The sequence below is a fragment of the Pelodiscus sinensis genome, chromosome 1 (assembly GCF_049634645.1).
Source record: "Pelodiscus sinensis isolate JC-2024 chromosome 1, ASM4963464v1, whole genome shotgun sequence".
Lineage (NCBI taxonomy): Eukaryota > Metazoa > Chordata > Testudines > Trionychidae > Pelodiscus > Pelodiscus sinensis.
Window position 1 is genome coordinate 238347665 of NC_134711.1, and position 20762 is coordinate 238368426.

Below are 20762 nucleotides of genomic sequence, written 5' to 3' on the forward strand. Positions count from 1 at the left end.
TCACACCAATGTCCAGTACAGAGTTAAAATAACCTCTCTACTCCTACATGAGATTCCCCTGCTCATGCATCTATGATAGGGTGCATAGAGGGTGGGGGGAAGCCTAGTGGTCATTGTACCTGTCTTCTAGCCCCTGGCATCTCTGAGTAGCTGGAAGAAGTGCCTGGTTCTTGCCTTAGGCTGGGAATCTTCTGACCTTATCCTACATCTGGGTCTTAGGCTGTAACAGTGCGTGGAAGGGGGACCTGGGCCCTCCCATTCCATCAGGTCCCTGCCCAGGGCTCTATGGGAAGCAACATTTACAGAATCCTCTGCAGAGTCAAAGTCTGCTGTCCCGGGCCACTTCCTACCCATGTCCCTTTTGTTTAGTGTGTAGTCCCAATAGTCCAGATAGTGTGTAATGTATTTCTTGGAATAGCTTCCCCTTGTGGACCATTTGTAGCTTCCTGCCTCATCCTTAGGTCCCTCTAGGTGGGAAGATATCAGATTGGAGGGGCCTAGCCATACAATGTGTTTAAATAGTAAGGTTAATTTGATGCTGGGTTCTTACCATTCTCAACAGCCTCTCTAAGGACACAATGCTTCTCCCTTGGCAGCTGTCCTAGCTGTTAAGAGTTGTAGTGAAGCTCACCTTATGTAGTGAGGCAGAACTAGCTTCTGACCCCCCAGTCAGCCTTGAACTGAGCCAGGTTTGCTCCTATTCTTCCCCCGCCAGGTGTGGCATTGGCTGGAGGTATAGCCGGGCTAGTTGGGCCCATAGGCTCTTTTTAATGCCTTTTCTAGTTTGGAGAGATACCTTTGCTACATCACGTCATCCCAGGCTTTCATTAGTTCTTTTGGCCAGAGTATCACACTTGGAGCTCATGTGCAGCTGATTGTCCAACAATGACCCCAAAATCTTTTTCAGAGTCATTGCTTTCAAGGATAGAGTCTCCCATCCTGTAAGTATGGCCTACACACTTTGTTCTCAGATACATACATTTACATTTAGCCATATTATAATGTAGATTGTTTGTGTGCGCCCTGTTTGTCAAGTGAACTACATCACTCTGAACCTGTCCATTGGTAAAAATTATTTACCTCTCCCCCAATTTTTGAGTCGTCTGCTAACTTTATCAGGGTATGTCTACACTACAAAGTTAATTCGAACTAAGAGACGTTAGTGGAGCGCTTAATTCGAACTAGGTAAACCTCATTCCACGAGGACTAAGCCTAGTTCAAATTAACTAGTTCGAATTAAGGGCTGTGTAGCCACTTAATTCGAACTAGTGGGAGGCTAGCCCTCCCCAGCTTTCCCTGGTGGCCACTCTGGGCACCACCAGGGAAACTCGTCTCCCCCCTCCCGGCCACGGAGCCCTTAAAGGGGCACAGGCTGGCTACGGTGCCCGTGTCAGGTGCAAGCCTGCCAGCACCCAGCCAGCAGACCCTGCACCTGGCACGGCTCAAGCCAGCCACCCGCTGCCACCCAGCCCTCCGCCTCTTCCCGGGACTAGGCTGGCGGCTCCTGGGAGCCTGCCCGGGTCCGCAAGAGGCGGGCGCCCACCTGGTCTAGTGCAGACATCGTGGACCTCATCCACGATCTCCGCACTAGGCACAGGAAAGTGGCCGTCTAGGGCACGAGAGCTGCCAGCTTGGCCACCCAGGAGCAGGTGTGCATGAAAATCAAGGTGGTCCACTGAGACCCCCGACCCTGAGCCCTGAGCCTAGAATGGCCGTACTGGGTCAGATCAAAGGTCCATCTAGCCCAGTAGCCTGTCTGCCGACAGCGGCCAACACCAGCTACCCTGGAGGGGATGGACCGAAGACCATGACCAAGCCATTTGTCTCATGCCATCCATCTCCAGCCTTCCACAAACAGAGGACAGGGACACCATTTCTACCCCCTGGCTAATAGCACTCCATGGACCCAACCTCCATGAATTTATCTAACTTCTCTTTAAACTCTGTTCTAGTTCTAGCCTTCACAGCCTCCTGCAGCAAGGAGTTCCACAGGTTGACTATTTGCTTTGTGAAGAAGAACATTCTGTTAGTAGTTTGAAGCCTGCTACCCATTCATTTCATTTGGTGTCCTCTAGTCCTTCTATTATGGGAACTAATGAAGAACTTTTCTTTATGCACCCTCTCCACACCACTCATGCTTTTATAGACCTCTATCATATTCCCCCTCAGTCTCCTCCTTTCTAAGCTGAAAAGTCCCAGTCTCTTTAGCCTCTCTTCATATGGGACCTGTTTCAAACCCCTGATCATGTTAGTTGCCCTCCCCTCTCCCACCCTCTCTCTTCCCCTCTCCCACCTCCTTTTCCCAGTCTCCCCGAGTTTTGTTCAATAAAGAGAGTTTCTATTTTTGAACACACGTGTCCTTTATTTTGTACATCAGGAAGGTGGGCTAGGAAGGGGTAAGTGGAAGGAGGTGAGGGAGGAATGGGGTACGAGCCCCCGATGGGGAGGACTGGGGTGGCTCTGTGGGCTCCTCGGGGTGGAATTTGTCCTGCAGCCCCCTGATTGCCCCTCCCCCGTCAGATGGCAGCCTGCGGCAAGTGCAGCCGGGCTGATGGCCAAGTGCTCTGATGTGCTGAGTGTGGGCATTCAGGGCACTCCAAGCCAGGACTGCTTTGCTGTCCCTCATCGAGTTAGACAAGCGAGCAGGAAACCCCTGAGAACTGTCTGTCCGGGGTGGGGGTCGGGTCCCTTTAAGCACAGCCCTCGGCTAGCCTGAGACAGCAGCTCCACGCTTTAAGTCCTAATCTGATGCCCTGCCGGCACTGCTTCCGGCCATCCTTAATCCCGCTTCAGGGTCCACTCAATGTGGACATGCTAGTTCGAATTAGCAAAACGCTAATTCGAACTAGTTTTTAGGTCTAGATGCACTAGTTCGAATTAGCTTAGTTCGAATTAACTAATTCGAATTAATTTAGTTCAAATTAGTGCTGTAGTGTAGACATACCCTCAGTGATTATGTTATGTTTTCTTTCTGGTCATTGATAAAGATGTTAAAAAGTGCAAGGCCCAAACCAAATCCCTCAATGATTATTCCATTTTCAGTTACTTTTTGACACCTATTAGTTTTAAATCCATTTAATGTACACTGTTAATTTTTTATCATTCTAATTTTTAAATCAACATGTCATGCAGTATCAAGTCAAATTCCTTAGAGAAGTCTAAGTATGTTACCTCAACACTATTTCTTTTATCATCCAAATATGTAATCTCATTAAAAAAGATATCAAGTTAGTTTAACAGGATCTATTTTCCACAAACCTCTGTTGTTTGACATTCATTGTGTAGTCTTCCTTTAGTTAATTATTGAATCCCATATCAGCTGCTCCATTATTTTACCCAGGATCTATGTCAGGCTGACAAATTTTACATTACCCAAGTCATCCCATTCTTTTAAAAATGACACAACATTGGCTTTCTTTCAGTCTTCTGGACCTTTCCCAGTGCTCTGAGACTCACTGAAAATCAGTATGAATGGTCCAGCATTCTCCTTACTCAGCTCTTTTAAAACTCTTGGATGCAAGTTATCTGGACTTGGTAATTTAAAAAATGTCTGACTTCCATAGCTTCTGTTTGACATTCTCCAGCCATACAAGTTGCTCTCATAATAAGGGTGCATCATCTGCTTTCCTCCAAATACAGATAAAACATTTGTGTTGAAGAACTCTGCCTTTTCTGCAATACTATTGATTATTTAACCATTCCCATCTTGTAGTGGACCAATGTCACTATCAAGTTTCTTTTTATTCCTAATATATTTTTTAAAAAACCTCTTTCTTATTGTCCTTATCTATGTTATCTGTAGATTTCACCTTGTGTCCCTTGGCTTCCCATATACATTTTCTAAAATTCCTAACTTCTGTTTTATATTCCTTCATACCAGCTTCTCCTTTTTCCATTTGTTATATATTATTATTCAGTTTTTACAGCAGTCTTCACTTCCCCTCTAAATCTGGTTCTTTTAACCAGCATGACCGTCTTCTAAGGATATGTCTAGACTACACATTTCTTTCGAAAGAAGCTTTTTCAAAAGAATCTTTTGAAAAAGCTTCTTTTGAAAGAGATCATCTAGACAGCCACAACACTTTCAAAAAAGCAATCTGCTTTTTCGAAAGAGAGCATCCAGTCAATCTGGATGTTCTCTTTCGAAAAAGCCCTGTTCGTGGTCAAGAACGTCTTTTTTCAAAAGAGCTCTTTCAAAAAAAAATGACGTTCTTCCTTGTAAAATGAGGTTTACCGCTGTTGAAAAAACCGCTGCGTTCTTTCAATTCAATTTCAAAAGAATGTGGCGTCAGTCTAGACGCAGGTGACTTTTTTTTTAAAAAGGCTACTTTTTTTAAAAAAAAACCTGTAGTCTAGACATAGCCAGAGTGTGGAATTGTGGTTTTGGGGTCATCTAATAAGGAGTTCTTAAATGATTCCAAATTATCATTCACATTTGTCTGATTATAGTCTTCTTCCCAGCTGATTCGGCTCATAATTGTTTTCAAGGTTTGTGAAATTTTCATCATTAAATCACCAAGTGTATGTATTACTGGTCTGGAATTTATTCTGCTTGCACATTATAAATATGATCAAGTCATGATTACCTCAAGCTACCACTAACTTTCAGTTCTATGATCAGTTAATCTTTGTCTATCAAGATGAGATCTAATGTAAAATTCCCCTTGTTGCAATTTTTTAAAAGATAATTCTTGCCTATAATTTAGAAATACCAGGGATGTTTCAGTACTGGCAGCAAAAGGCCTCCTGCATATGTCGCTCAGATTGAAGACTCCATGATCACACAGGTTTTTTTTCCTCTCTCAGGTGCATAAGGAAGTGGTTGTTTCTTAATGTGCCTTGGTAATCTGTAACAACGAATGCCTATCTTGTGATGTATCTGTTAAGACATGGATTCATAAGCATTAAAGATAGTTTTCTTCTGGGTTATCAGTGACTTGGAAACAGGTAATTCTATTTTTGCGTAGAGTGCCTGTAACCCTGCAGGAGCACGGAAGGGGTTAAGAAGCTCCTTTGGGCTGGAGTGGCCCTGCCCCAGTGCACCTGCAGATTATGCCTGGACAGGAGGCATAGTTAAAAAAAAAAAAAAAACAGGACATGCCTGGGAAGAGAACAGACTCTTGAGTTTCTCAAGACCTGGAGAAAGCACTGACCTGCACAGCCCTTGCCCTTGCAGAAGGCGGGTGCAGAACCCCTGAGTAAAATGGGGAAATAACTGGGGCTTGCATTGGAGCTCAGTGAACTTTGAGGTGGACAGTGACACTCCCAGAGCCCTTATGAAGTCAGAGGAGCTCCTAGCCTGAAGGGAAGCTTTTCTTTACTTTTCTTCTGTTTAACTCCTTTTGCTGACTACGGGTTGTTGGCATTACAGGGGGCATGGGGAGTAGATCGGACTGTGGAGATAGAGTCATTGGATGAACCTGGATGCACCTCCCTTGTAGCCTAAAAGAGGGTGCCCTACCACAAACAGATTCATGACTGTACCCCCTCCCTCTTTGCGCACACAGTCTTTCCTGATTAGTTATAACCATTGATTTTAACATGTCAATTATGTGAGTCATCTTACCTGGTTTCAGTAGTACCAACTAGATCAGATGTATGCTCATAAATGAGCAATTCCAGTTCCTCTTGCTCGTTACCTAGGCTTCTAGCATCAGTGCACAAGCAAATCAGGATTCTCTTCTTTTCATGTCCTTTGGTTCTTGATTAGTTTGGTTCTCAACAGCTTGATTTTGTCCCATCAACAACGGAGCCTTCTCATAAAAAAACTACCTAATTTTAGAATGGAGTGTTGTGTTTTGGCTCTGGAAAGGCAGCATGCTTTCCTGATGTCCACTGTCCCTCACTGAATGTTCCTTTGAATCTTCTGAGTATTAAATCTCCACCAAAGGTTGTCTATCTTTCTTAGATAGTTGGAGAACACTTTGTAGGTAAGCTTGATTTTCTTACATTGGATCAAGCAGCCCTCCACATGCATGACTGGTACATTCTCCCCATTCTCTTGATCCTACTGGATCTTGAGAGGTATCTTCCATAGTTTCCATGTTGAGGATCTAATATTGACTTGAAACTTCTAGCTGTATGTAATTCCTCCTGCTTCTGTTCTCTCTGGTGGCCACAGTCCACCTATCTTTGTCTGTTTCCATCCATGTAAAATACCACAGTGACTTCTTGCCTCTGATGGTAATGAACTGCAGACCTCCTCTCTGATTTACTCTTTCACTGATTCATTTCTGAACAGCTCCATTCTTCTTTGATCCAGTGATTCTGGACTGGTTCTTTGGGAATTCTTCAGCTTGTTTGATTCTTAGTAGCATCTCAACTTGCCCCTTGAAGCCAATAATCTTTTCTTCCAAGTTCATGCACAGGAAATCATTTCTGTCTTCAGGCAGGGAAGAGAGCATGACACACCTGTTACAGGTCACTGTTCCATCACTGGCCATCTTGATAATTACACGTGGGGTTGATCCTAGAAGAAAGGCTCTCACAGTTCCTTTCCAAAGTCCCTCTGAAACTGGTTCTTAATGGTGGCCTACTCAGCAGTCTTGTGAGCAATTATTAATGAAGTTTAAAAGTGCAACATAAATGCTAAATTGGCCACTGTCTGCAGACAGGATACTGGGCTGGATGGACGATTGGTCTGACCCAGTATGGCCGTTCTTAAGTTTTATATAATGTTACTACTGTAATTCACTGTAACTGAAGCTGAATATGAAGTCAATGCACAGACTCCAACCAGTATAAACTGGCCACTCACTTTCTCTGTGGTTTAGACCACTACTTCACATCAGGCTCATGCTACTGGTTCTTGGCCACATACCTATGTCAGTGTAAAGTATAAGGTAGTAATCTTTAAAGCAATGAATAGGTCTAGGTCAATCTACATTAAGGATCAAATTTTAATCTGAGTAGCCATGACCACTGTGCTCCTCTATGACCATACAGATCAGGATAAGGCATGTGAGATGTAGGGACAAGACATTCTCAGTCAAGGGAATTCAGTGATGGAGCAAATGTCCACAGGAAAGCAGGTGAATCCAGAGTCTGACTGTCTTTAGGAATCACTGCAAACAGTTCCTGTTTGAAAAGACCTTGCCATCATAGGAAACACACAACACTGACAGCCCCTTTAACACAATAAACTGTTGTCAATCCTCACTCTTGCAAAAAGGAAATGTTCAAAAATCTAAAGGTGGGAGAAACCAACCCCAAACAGAGATTCCTTCCCTCTTTCCCTCCTCTGCCATGATGTCCACTATTGCTATCGATTTTACATGGGAGGTGTTCAGATACTGTGGTAATGGGTGGCATTATGGAACACTGATAAAGATAGCTATATAAAGTAACAAATATTATTATATAATATCTCTAATAGGTGTTATTTCCCTCTGTATGCACTTTTTTTTTCTAATGATTGGCGTCATAAGCAAAGTAAGGCCATGCAAATTATGGGAAAATGATAAAATGTACAAACATATAAAAAGCTAAACACAACTATGACATTGTTGGTATCACAGAAACTTGGTGGGATAATACACACAATTGGAATATTGATATAGGAGGGTACAGTTTACTCAGAAAGGATAGGCAGGGTAAATTGTTGCCTTTATTTATTAAAAATGTATACACTAAGGGTGTATCTAGACTACATGCCTCCGTCGACGGAGGCATGTAGATTAGACAGATCGGCAGAGGGAAATGAAGCCGCGATTAAAATAATCGCGGCTTCATTTAAATTTAAATGGCTGCCCCGATCTGCCGATCAGCTGTTTGTCGGCAGATCGGGGCAGTCTGGACGTTCCCCTGTCGACAGAAAACCCTTTTGTCGACCGCCCCGGTAAACCTCATCCCACGAGGCATAACGGGGCAGTCGACAAAAGGGTTTTCTGTCGACAGGGGAACGTCCAGACTGCCCCGATCTGCCGACAAACAGCTGATCGGCAGATCGGGGCAGCCATTTAAATTTAAATGAAGCCGCGATTATTTTAATCGCGGCTTCATTTCCCTCTGCCGATCTGTCTAATCTACATGCCTCCGTTGACGGAGGCATGTAGTCTAGACACACCCTTAGACTGAAGTGGAGATGGACATAGGAGACAGATGTGTTGAGAGTCTCTGGGTTAGGTAAAAAACAAAAGTGATATCATGCTAGGGGTCTATTACAGACCAGGTAGAATAAATGGATGATGTTTTTTTTTTAAACAACTAGCAAAATCATCCAAAGCGCAGGATTTGGTGCTGATGGGGGACTTCAACTATCCAGACATATGTTAGGAAACTAACACAGTGGGGCACAGACTATCCAATAAGTTCTTGGACTGCACTGAAGACAATTTTATATTTCAGAAGATTGAAAAAGCTACTGCGGGGGAGGGGAAGCTGTTTTAGATTTGATTTTAACAAATAGGCAGGAACTGGTTGAGAATTTGAAAGTGGAAGGAAGCTTTGGGTGAAAGTCATCATGAAATCATAGAGTTCATGATTTTAAGGAATGGTAGAAGGGAAAATAGCAAAATAGAGACAATGGAGTTCAGGAAGTCACATTATGGTAAGCTCAGAGAGTTGGTAGGTAAGGTCCCATGGGAAGCAAGACTAAGGGGAAAAACAACTGAAGAGAGTTGGCAGTTTTGCAAAGGGACATTATTAATGGCCCAAAAGCAAGCTATTCCACTACATAGGAAAGATAGAAAGTATGGCAAAAGGCTGCCTTGGCTTAACCAGGAGATCTTGCATGATCTAAAAAATAAAAAAGAAGTCATATAAAATATGGAAACTAGGACAAATTACAAAGGATGAATATAAGCAAACAAAACAGATATGCAGGGGCAAAATTAGAAAGGCAAATGCACAACACAAGCTCAAACTAGCTACAGATAAAGGGAAACAAGAAGACAGTCTATAAATATAAATAAGAGGAAGACCAAGGACAGGGTAGGCCTACTGCTCAGTGAAGAGGGAGAAACAATAACAGGAAACTTGAAAATGGCAGAGGTACTTAATGACTTCTTTGTTTTGGTCTTCACCAAAAAGTCTGATGATAAAGGAATGCTTAACATAGTGAATACTAGTGGGAATGAGAGAGATTTAGAAGATACACTAAACAAACACAATTTAAAAATCACTTCGAAAGGTTAGATGTTAGCAAGTCATCAGGGCCTTATGAAATGCATCAAGGAGTTGATAGAGGAGGTATCTGAGCCTTTAGTTATCATCTTTGAAAAATCATGGAAGATAGGCGAGAGTCCAGAAGATCTGAAAAGGGGCAAATATAGTGCCCATCTATAAAAAGGGAAATAAGAACAACCCAGGAAACTTCTGTGCCAGGAAAGATAATGGAGCAGGTAATTAAGAAATTCATCTGCTAACACCTGGAAGATAATAAGATGATAGATAACAGCCAGCATGGATTTGTAAAGAACAAATCATGTCAAACCAATCTGATAGCTTTCTTTGATAGGATAATGAGTCTGGTGGATAAGGGAGAAGCAGTGGACATGGTATACCTAGACTTTAGTAAGGCATTTGATACGGTCTTGCATAACCTTCCTGTCAATAAACTAGGCAAATACAACTTAGATGGGGCTGCTATAAGGTGGGTGCATAAATGTCTGGATAACCATTCTCAGAGAATATTTATAACGGTTCACAGTCCTGCTGGAAGGGCAAAACAGGTTGCATTCCACAGGGGTCTATTTTGGAACCAGTTCTGTTCAATATCATCATCAACATTTTAGATATTCAAAAGCGAAAAGGAGTGATAAAAGCAGATCCAGACTAACACGGCTACCCCTCTGATACTTGATTTAGGTATTGGCATAGAGAGTACACTTATTAAGTTTGCAGATGATACCAAGATGGGATAGGTTACAACTGCTTTGGAGGATAGAGTCATAATTCAAAATTATCTGGACAAACTGGAGAAATGGTCTGAGGTAAATAGGATGAAGTTTAATAAGGACAAATGCAGAGTGCTCCACTTAGGAAGGAACAATCAGTTTCACACACATAGAATGGGAAGTGACTGTCTAGGAAGAAGTACGGCAGAAAGGGATGTAGAGGTCATAGTGAACCACAAGCTAAATATGAGCCAACAGTGTGACACTGTTACAAAAAAAATCAAACATGGTTCTGGGATGCATTAACAGGAGTGTTGTGAGCAAGGCACGAGAAGTCATTTTTCCACTCTACTCTGCGCTGATTAGCCCTCAATTGGAGTATTGTGTCCAGTTCTGAGTACCATATTTCAAGAAAGATGTGGAAAAATTGGAGAAGGTCCGGAGAAGAACAACAAGAATGATTAAAGGTCTCGAGAACATGAGATATGAAGGACGACTGAAAGAATTGGGCTTGTTTAGTTTGGAAAGGAGAAGACTGGGAGGGGACATGATAGCGGTTTTCAGATATCTAAAAGGATTATGTCACAAGGAGGAGGAAGAAAAATTGTTCTCCTTGGCCTCTGAGGATAGGACAAGAAGCAATGGGCTTAAACTGCAGCAAGGGAGGTTTAGGTTGGACAGTAGGAAAAACTTTCTGTCAGGATGGTTAAACACTGGAATAAGTTGCCTAGGGAGGTTGTGGAATCTCCATCACTGGAGATATTTAAGACTAGGTCTGTTAGACATCTAACAGGGATAATCTAGATGGTACTGAGTTCTGCTGTGAGGGCAGGGGACTGGACTCGATGACCTCTTGAGATCCCTTCCAGTTCTAGTGTTCTAAGATTCTGTGATTCTATACTAGGTCAGAACAATGCTCCATTTAGCCTAGTATCCTGTTTTCTGACAGTGGCTAGTGCCAGGTGCTTAAAAGAGTATTTTTCCAATATTCATTTCTTAGCAGTTATCAACACTGAATTTCATCTCTGTGAAGTGGTGTTTTTCAAAGTCTCAGGGGGCAGTTTGTCACCCAAACCCTAATAAAATTCAACGGGCTATTGAGTAACAAACTGCCATATATGCTGTGGAAAATATCCCCTGGCGTGGACAGAAAGTTTTGTATTGTATATCCATATGCAGAAGATTAGAACCCAAGAAAGACAACACTGTTGAGGGATCCAAGAAGCTATAGAGGTTACATATTTGAAATTCTAGTTACAACGGCTGGAAGAGGTTCACCCTGTAGAAAATGCCTTTAATGGAAGGCAAATGGATTACACAGGCACAACATGTTTGAAAGAAATTTAGGTATTTTCTGAACTGAATAAAGGCAAGAGATAACACATAATAACAAGGTGATCCCTTGTTCTATTATGCCACTACTTACATTAAGTAAACACTATTTCTAGAAATATTGAGTTATATACACACATGTATTCTGAGGGACCTTTAGGTATAGGTTTGTGCAATATTTTAGGTCACAGCCCTCCTAGCATTTATTGTTGTGAGTAAAGTAACTTACACAAGCACTTGAAGTCAATGGAGCTACCTATATGTTTTCAAGACTGGAACCTTATTTCACATATGCTAAGTGTGCAGAAAGAAAAGTCAGTCAGTATCTCATAACAAAACAGCCACTTTACTACACAATATCTGTCGTTCGTTTACCGCTGAACACAACTTCTCTCAGAATTCATCTCACTGTGCAAACTCTCACGCCTCCCACATTCTGGGTCCCATTGCCTGCCTCCTTTCATTTATGGCCCTAACTTCCAATTTCTTCCTCTTTGAACAAGGTAACAAAGACTATCTTCCCATTTGAGACTACGGCCTGGTCATCACTTCAAGTGGAACATGACTTGCTTTTAATTACTGATACAAAGTAAAACAGTTGTTTGTTGTTGATTGGCATTTAGTTAGAATGCTCAATATCAATACTTTTTTTTTAAAACTGTGATTATATTAATTACAAAATATTTAAAAGTAAGGATCATAATAAATACCCTGCATCAGAACATTGCACAGTAAAGGTGACATTTAATTAGGTGAGAGAGACAACACAAGGATCTCTGCCTCACTTAATACCTTGTGTTGGGTTGATTCTCTCTCTCTCTCTCTTTGTATAGGCAAATTAGTCCTTGAACCGCCCCCGCAACACATTGTGGAGATTGTCTTGGCTCCAGTTTAGAACAGGCTAGTGTAGGGAGAGCTGCTGAGGTATAGAAGGGTCATAGCACCTGTAGGTATACAGAGCCAGCGCCCCACAGTTTCTATGGATGACGTGGACAGATGACAGCTGCTAATCTAAAATACAAAAGGGCTGAATTGAAGCCCTGCCATCTGTTTGCCTGTTGGAAGGATGTAAGGGGGGCAGTTTCCTCTCCTCCGCCCATTGTGCCCTGCACGAAATCCAAATAATGGAGCAGGCAGAGATGCATTTCACCCTAAGTGAACAAGCTAATATTTAATCACTAAATATTACTACCAATTGCTAGTAGACAGGAGAATTTATTTCACTACCAGTACTAATTTTATATAATTGTAATCAACAGTATTTCTTTTGGGTGAGCTTTAAAGCTGGTGGCAGAGAAATAACAATAGAACAATACTCTACAAGAAAAGTGCAAAAGCAGAGACAGACCCTGGGCATCATATCACATAAACGGTGGGTACAATGTGTACCAAAAAAGGGGATAGTTCATGGCGAAGAAGAGAAAATTGATGTTATACCCTATAGTTAGTGTGACAACATGTAGTTAATGTGTATTTAATGATTCCCACTCGGTTAGCTCATTTTTTCTCACCATTTGAAGTTTCCACTTTTTATACATTAAACTGTAGCCTAAGATTAGCGTCATTCCAAAATAAATTTAGATTACAAGTCAGAGTTCATTTTTTTAAATAAAAAAGCAAGTGTGATGGAAAATATGTAGGTGTATTGCAACATCAAAATATATGTACATTCATTCTTACAGCACCCTTCACTTCTAAGTTAGAGATCCTGGCCCCACTTGAAGTAGATGGAATGATTCCCATTGACTTCAATGGGAGCCAGGATTTCACTCAAAACAATTGAATGTTCAGTGAGAACACTTGCCAGCAAAGTTTTTGCACTCCTATTATGTTGAGACTATTAAGCACCATACTCTGTAGAATACTTGTTTTAATCATTGGCTATTACCTTGATCCTGAAATCCTTACTTAGGCAAAACTCCAACTGACAGCAGGGTGTTCAATATTTCCTTTGTCAATTTATCAAGTAAATTGTTATTGGAGCCACGTCAATCCCAAGATATTAGAGTCAAGGCAGGTGAGGCAGTCTCATTTATGGGACCAACCTCTGTTGGTAAGAGACCAGCTTTTGAGCTGCACAGAGCTGTGTAGCTCAAAAGCTTGTCTTTCTTAGCTACAGAAATTGATCCAACAAAAAAGATCACCTCGCTCGTCTTGTCTCTCTGGTAAATTTTGATTCACTGGCTCAGACTCCAAGGGGATCAGACATGGATGTGTTGACATAGAGGTGGAGTTTAATTTAATTGACATTTGCCAGTGTGTTGTTTTCTTTATGCTGGATTCTGGCCAGTTCCTGGATTATTGCATGTTTAAAGCAGATTCAAGAACCTACTCTTGCATCCCTGCAAGAGAGCTGGGCAGAATCCCACTGTAGATAGGTTGCTATGAGGAAAATAGAAAGGACTTTCAACTATCCAACTTTATATCATACATGTGAAAGGAAGATTCCACTTTCAAGATAGCTTTCTAAAAGACAAACTTTAGTTCAACCATGAGTTATTAGACTCATTACAGGAATAATCCAGTGAAATTCTATAGCTGTGTGATACAGGAGGACAATCTAGAGGATCATGATGATCCCTTTTGGCCTTAAAATCTATGAATCTCAAAAAAGGAATATATAATACCTCCCTATAGAACAAGCATTCCATAGACCTGAAGTACAATCTTCCTGGAAACATGAACGTATAACATAGACCTATGTGCTAATTAGCTTAACTATTTCATATCTACTAACACTTTCTTCTTGATTCTTAAATATTCTGTATACCCCTTCACAGATTGTAAATTGTAATTATCATTAAGCAGGCATAGTAATTATATTGTAATATATAATTTCCCCAGATGTGTTTTAATTATTTTGTATAAATTAAAAGATTATACCAATAAAAGATTATACAGAAGATCATAAATAATGAAATGGATAATGAGAGAAGACAACGGGAACCCCATATGAAGCCACAATACCAAGACTATGAGATAAACACCCTCAACAAATCAGAGGCAATTAATGAACATTCAGAGACAATATGCAATGTATTTTCCATATCGGGCTCACATAATTACCTATGCACTGTTACTACAGATATATTGTTATGCCTAAAGATGCGAATGGTGAGTCCTGAAACCAAAGACAATCCTAGACCTTGTTAAAGCCAGTTGGTGTGCCACGTTCACTCTTTCAGTCTCAAGAGAAGGTGCAATCAAGAGTCCTTTATGTAGTAAAAACAGCTGCAGCAAGTACTGGCAACCACCCAAGGCAATAGGCTTTAGAACTAACACAGGTACGTTACAAGGGTTTCTTTAGTTGCAGGTACAGTGGGTAGGACATTGGTTGTAGACTGAATGTGATAGAAGCAAAAAACCCAGAAGAAGGATTTGGAGGTACAACCTGGAGAGGAAGTAGAAGAACAGATCTTAATAGCTGATTAAAACTCAACATTTCTGTTTCACTGAAAATATTAGGTTTTGTTCTGATTTGGACCACAAGCTCGGTTTTGAAATTTCCTGTGAAACAGATATTCCTTAATTGTTTTCTTTGTTTCTGAAACATCAAAACACAGTGTTTCTGAAATAAAATATGCTCCCTGACATTCCTGCAGCTGTTGCCCGTAAGTAACACAATTCTTGTCAGTGTCATTGCTGTTCAGGGGTGAATAGCAGGTGTGAAATTGACCATAGTGGGGGACATGGGCAGCCCAGGGACCCAGTTGGCTCAAGAGTCTGCAAGTTCTGCAGTCCCTGACCACAGCACAGTCTGCATGGTAAGTTTCAAAACTTGACTGGGGGACCCCTATCTTTGTTTATTTGAAAGAGTCACTGAAAGCAGCATATCCCCATGAACTGTTTTGTTTCCAAAGAATTAACATTTTCTGATGAAAACCATGCAGGCTAGAAAATTTCTGACTAGCTTTGTCTCTTGGGCCCACCACTTGCCTACATGGCACACTTGGGGATGCCTCAGCAAGGAAACTGCCCGCTGTTGTTGATTTCTACTGTGTCAGGGAAATAGGATTTTTTGAATGTTTTTTGTAAATAAAGAATATTACACAATACAGGCACTCCCCGAGTTACGCGGATCCGACTTATGTCGGATCTGCAGTTACAAACGGGATTTTCCTCGCCCCGGAGGACGGGAGCGGCGGGACACCCAGATGCGCTGCGGTCCCGCCGCCCGCGTCCTCCTGGGCGAGAAAAGCTGCTCTGCGTCTCCCTGGTCTGCTCTAGCAGACCAGGGAGACACTGAGCAAAGCCGCGGAGCACGTGGGCAGCGGGACAGCCCAGACGCACCGCGGCTGTCCTGCTGCTGGCGTCCTCAGAGGCTTTGCTCTGCGTCTCCCTGGTCTGCTGGTCTCCAGCAGACCAGGGAGACGGGGAGCAAAGCCGTGGAGCACGCGGGCAGCGGACAGCCCAGACGCGCTGTGGCTGTCCCACTGCCGGAGTGCTCCGCGGCTTTGCTCCCCGTCTCCCTGGTCTGCTGGTCTCCAGCAGACCAGGGAGACGCGGAGCAAAGCCGCGGAGGACCCGGGCAGCGGGACTGCGGTGCATCTCGGTCCCCCGCCCGCGTCTCCCTGGTCTGCTGGGGGGGTGGCGCAGCTAGTATGCCCCCCCCCAGCAGTCCAGGCTTTTCTCCGGATGCCTGTGGTAAAGCAGCTGGGGCGCTGCCGGTTGGTCCCGCAGCGCCGCTCTGGGCGCTACTGGACCAACCCGGCAGCACCCCAGCTGCTCTGCCCCAGGCGTCCTGATTCAGCCGCTGCTGGTCAGTTTCAGCAGTGGCTGAACCAGGACGCCTGGGGCAGAGCAGCTGTGATGCTGGTGGATTGGTCCAGTAGCGCCGAGGAGCGGCGCTACTGGAGCAACCCAGCAGCACCCCAGCTGCTCTGCCCCAGGCGTCCCCAAGTCAGCCGTTGCTGAAACTGACCAGCGCTGACTACAGGAAGCCCCAGGCAGAGTTGCTCTGCCCCGGGCTTCCTGGAATCGGCCACTGATCAGTTTCAGCAGCAGCTGACTTGGGGACGCCCGGGGTTCTTAAGTTGAATCTGTATGTAAGTCGGAACTGGCGTCCAGATTCAGCCTGTTGAAACTGATCAGAGGCTGATTCCAGGAAGCCCGGGGCAGAGCAACTCTGCCTCGGGCTTCCTGTAGTCAGCCACTGGTCAGTTTCAGCAGCGGCTGAATCTGGACGCCAGTTCCGACTTACATACAGATTCAACTTAAGAACAAACCTACATCCCTATCTTGTACGTAACCCGGGGACTGCCTGTACTTAGATTGTAATTTTGAGCAGAGTCATGTTTTTTGTTCTGTGTTTGTACAGCGCCTGGGGTTCTGATCTGGGCTAGGACTCCTGGACTATCATAATACAAATTAATAAAAATATTCCACTAGTGCACTTGCAAATAAATACTTTGAATTAGTTGTAATGCTCTACAGCATGGGTGAGCAAAGGAACCTACACGGACTGGATCCAGCCCACCAAGCCAATCGAGACTTGGGACAGAGGAATGTGAGAAGTCTCTTCCACCCGCCAAGGGTGCTCAGTAGCTAGAGAAAAATGCTGGCTGTTTAAAATAACTGGGGGTTCGCTCTAGCCATCGTGCACCCCTGGCAGGACCCTAATTGGCCTGGGGCCAGAAGGAACACGCAAGGTCTCCTCCAGCTGTGGCGCCTAGAGGGAACTGCCAGCTGTTTTAAAACAGCTGGCGATTCTCTCTAGAATCTGGGAGCAGGGAGCAAAGACTTTATGTGCTTCCCTACCCCCAGGCCAATGAGGGTCTGTGGGAATGAGAGAGCAGGAGAAGTCTCCTGGCCCTGCCCCTCCAAGGGGCCCTGGGGCACTTCAGTAATTTGGGAAGTGACCCTCTTTTAAAAATGATTGCCCACACCTACTCTAGAGTGTTCTTTTTTAATCATTTCTTTTCTTTTGGAAAGGGGGTATGTGTAAGTCTAGTACATGTCAATGCTTGAGAAAGCATTACCTAGATTTGGATTTATGGTAGGCAGACTGTGATTGTACCAGCTTCTGTGAGTGAAAGAAACAAACTTTCAAGCTTACACAGAGCTCCTTTTCAGATCTTTTAAACACCGTTCTAATAGCCTGGGGAAAAAATAGGCTATAACAACATTGTAAACCAGAGGTGGGGAGCTTTTTAGGGGCTGGGGGACACTGACCCACAGAAAAATCAGTTGGGGGCCACACATGAGGAGGAGAAAGCACTCCCCCACATTTCTGCACTCCGCATTCCTCACACCAGAGCCCTGGGGAGCCCAAGCTAGTAGATTTTGTGTGCTCCAGCCCTGCGGTGGAGATGGCAGGGGAGAAGCTGTAGTGCCATCATGGGCTCCCCACTGCTGGGAAAGTGGCGTCCCAAGTCAAGAGGGCAGATCCAGGCAAGCTGGGGGCTGCTTCCAGCCCTCTGGGCCTTAGGTTCCTCACCCCTGCTGTAAACAATAAAAAGTTTGTTGCTCTTAATTTAAACATTTCATTCCAATAGGTCACTGTTGATGTTTCACTGCTTGACCAAATGTGTGCTTGGTAAAGTAGAGGCAAGGAACTGGTAGGGAGGCAGTTACAGCTTCTCAGTTCTCTGCCTGTTCCCTTCCCCAGTTCAAATCAGAGCTGTTGTATATTGGGTTGTAGATATAGATCTTGTTGTTATGGTAACTGAGTAGGTCACTGGGGTCAGCCCAGCTAATCTGGGCTTGTTCTGGTGAGTTCTGTGCTATGCAATAAAATGGACACTTGCACCTACTCCAGCTCTGTGCCTTTCCACTGATTTCTTCCTATACTCTGAAACTCCCCACGACATAACAAGTGGCGACGAGGGTGGGATTCCTGTGCTGCCTCCAGCAACAAAAGAAGTAGAAGTCAATGTAAGAAAACAAACTCTTTCTGGCTGTTCTGGAAGGTGGGGGTAAGAACTGACTGCTACCCTGTGCAAACTGAAACTAAGATAAAGGAGCCCAGAGACTGGAAAAGAAAAAAAAAGGGGGGAGTGCAGCAGCCATGGCTACACTTACAGGGCCACTGGGACCTTTTGAGGAGACTGTAGAGCAATGGCATGTATATGCTGAGCGTTTTGAACTTTTTATTATTGCAAATGACATTAAGGAAGAGAAGAAGGTGCCAATATTTCTAAGTGTTGTAGGGGCTAAGACCTATTCTCTGCTACGCAGTTTGCTGCTCCCTGTTAAGCCAGAGACCAAATCTTACAGTGACATTGTGGAAATCCTGGGGTCACATTATGCTCCAAAACCACTGGTAATTGCAGAAAGGTACAGGTTCCATAGCAGAGACCAAAAAGAAAGTGAAACCATTGTACAATTTGTAGCCAATTTGAAAAAGCTTGCTGAACACTGTGAATTTAAGGAGATGTTAAATGATGCCATACGTGACAGGTTAGTGTGTGGCCTGCACAGTGAAGCTATACGGAGGCGTCTGTTAACAGAAGCTCAGCTCACCTTACAGAAGGCCATTGATATTGCGGTCTCCCTGGAACTGGCCACACAGGAGGCACAATACCTTAGTGCACCCCCTGGGGTGCATAAAATGTCCCAAGAACCTACTCACAAAACAGTGAGGAGCCAGGAATGTTACCGCTGTGGTAAGACAGGTCACCATGCAGCAGAATGCTGGTGTAAGAACCTAGTGTGTCGACAGTGTGGAAAAAAAGGACACATTGAGCGTGCCTGCAAACAAAAGAAAAAGAGGTCTGTGGCCTGGCGGAACAAAACGGAAAATCTGCGTACCATTGAGCAGATGCCTGATGATCAAAGCGACACCTTGTCTGAAGAAGAAGTGCCCTGCCATGTTTTGTCTTTGAAAGGGGGCTCCCATGAATAATGGGTAACCCCATTGTTGGATGGCAAACCGGTACGCATGGAAGTGGACACTGGTGCAGCAGTTTCATTGGTCTCAGACTCGGTGTATAAGGAAAAGTTGAAGCATCTTCCACTTAAGGCAACAAAGATCATTCTGAAGACATATACAGGAGAAGCAGTACCCCTATTGGGCACTACTGATGTTAAGGTGGAACTAAATGGACGGACTGCAGAATTACCACTGTTTGTGGTGAAAGGCCATTACCCAACCTTAATGGGGAGATCATGGCTTAGGAAGATCCCACTGGACTGGGCAGAAGTGCACTGGATGACGAAAGAAGAAACAGGTCTGACTGATATATTAAAGAGACATGCTGCTGTTTTTGGAGAGGATCTGGGAAGTATGGGGGGAATCACCGTGAAACTGAACATTAAACCTGGTAGCCAATCAAAATATCTGAAGGCCAGAACTGTGCCATATGCTATCAGACCAAAAGTTGAAGCAGACCTGGAGCGCCTAGTCAAAAATGGAGTCCTAATACCAGTTACCCATAGTCCATGGGCAACTCCAATAGTTCCAATATTGAAGAAAGATGGTTCTATTCGGATTTGTGGGGATTTTAAGGTCACTGTTAACCCTGTTTTATGTGCAGAGCAATACCCCCTTCCTCGCATCGATGACATCTTTGCGGGCCTGGCTGGGGGACAAAGGTTCAGCAAGATTGATCTGAGTCAAACATATTTACAGATGCAAGTTGAGGAGGAATCCCAAGAGCTGTTGACTATTGTGACTCATAAAGGGCTTTATCGTTACTGTCGCTTACCCTTTGGAATAACTTCTGCTCCAGCCTTGTTCCAGAGAGCTATGGACCAGATCTTGTGTGGCTTGCCAGGAGTTCAGTGCTATCTTGACGACATCCTGGTCACGGGTGGGAATGAGGAGGATCACCTTAAGAACTTAGAGGCTACCCTACAAAGACTGGAAGAGTATGGCCTACGAGTCTGTAAAGATAAGTGTGCATTCTTTCAGCCCTCTGTTGAATATTTGGGACACATCATTGATGCTACTGGTCTTCATAAGTCCCCTTCAAAAGTTAAGGCTATTGTGGAAGCTCCACCCCCCAAAATGTTAGTCAACTTCGCTCATTTCTAGGACTATTGAACTATTATGGAAGGTTTATTTCACAGCTAGCCACACTATTAAAACCATTTCACGAGCTCCTTGGCCAGAACAAGGTCTGGAAGTGGACTGACGCCTGTGATGTTGCATTTAACAAGGCTAAATGTGCATTGCTAAATGCAGAGGTCCTGACGCATTTTGATCCATCCTTACCTTTACAGTTGGCTTGTGATGCCTCCCCATATGGAGTGGGCGCGGTCTTGTCACATGTTATGCCCTCAGGAGAGGAGAAACCAATTGCTTTTGCTTCACGCACCTTAAGCACAGCTGAAACTAACTATGCACAAATTGAACGTGAAGCATTGGGAATCATTTTTGGAATTCGGAAATTTCACCAGTACCTGTTTGGACGGAAGTTTACACTTCTCACTGAGCATCGACCTCTGACGGCAATTTTTGGTCCACACTCAGGTATTCCACCAATGGCTGCTAGTCGTATGCAACGATGGGCATTGTGGCTTTCAGGACACACATATGAGATCAGATATCGGAAAGCCACTCTACATGGCAATGCAGATGGTCTCTCTAGGCTGCCTTTGCCAGTCAAACGTCAAGATAGTGGCCAGAAGGAAATCTTTTACTTTGAGCAGGTA

The 20762-nt window shown here is 43.8% G+C and overlaps 1 long non-coding RNA gene across 1 annotated transcript in view; it reads left to right on the forward strand.

Moving 5' to 3' along the window:
- LOC142826458 (uncharacterized) overlaps positions 1–20762 on the forward strand; it is a 200207-nt gene that overhangs the window by 5699 nt on the left and 173746 nt on the right. The gene's annotated exons all lie outside the window — the stretch shown is intronic.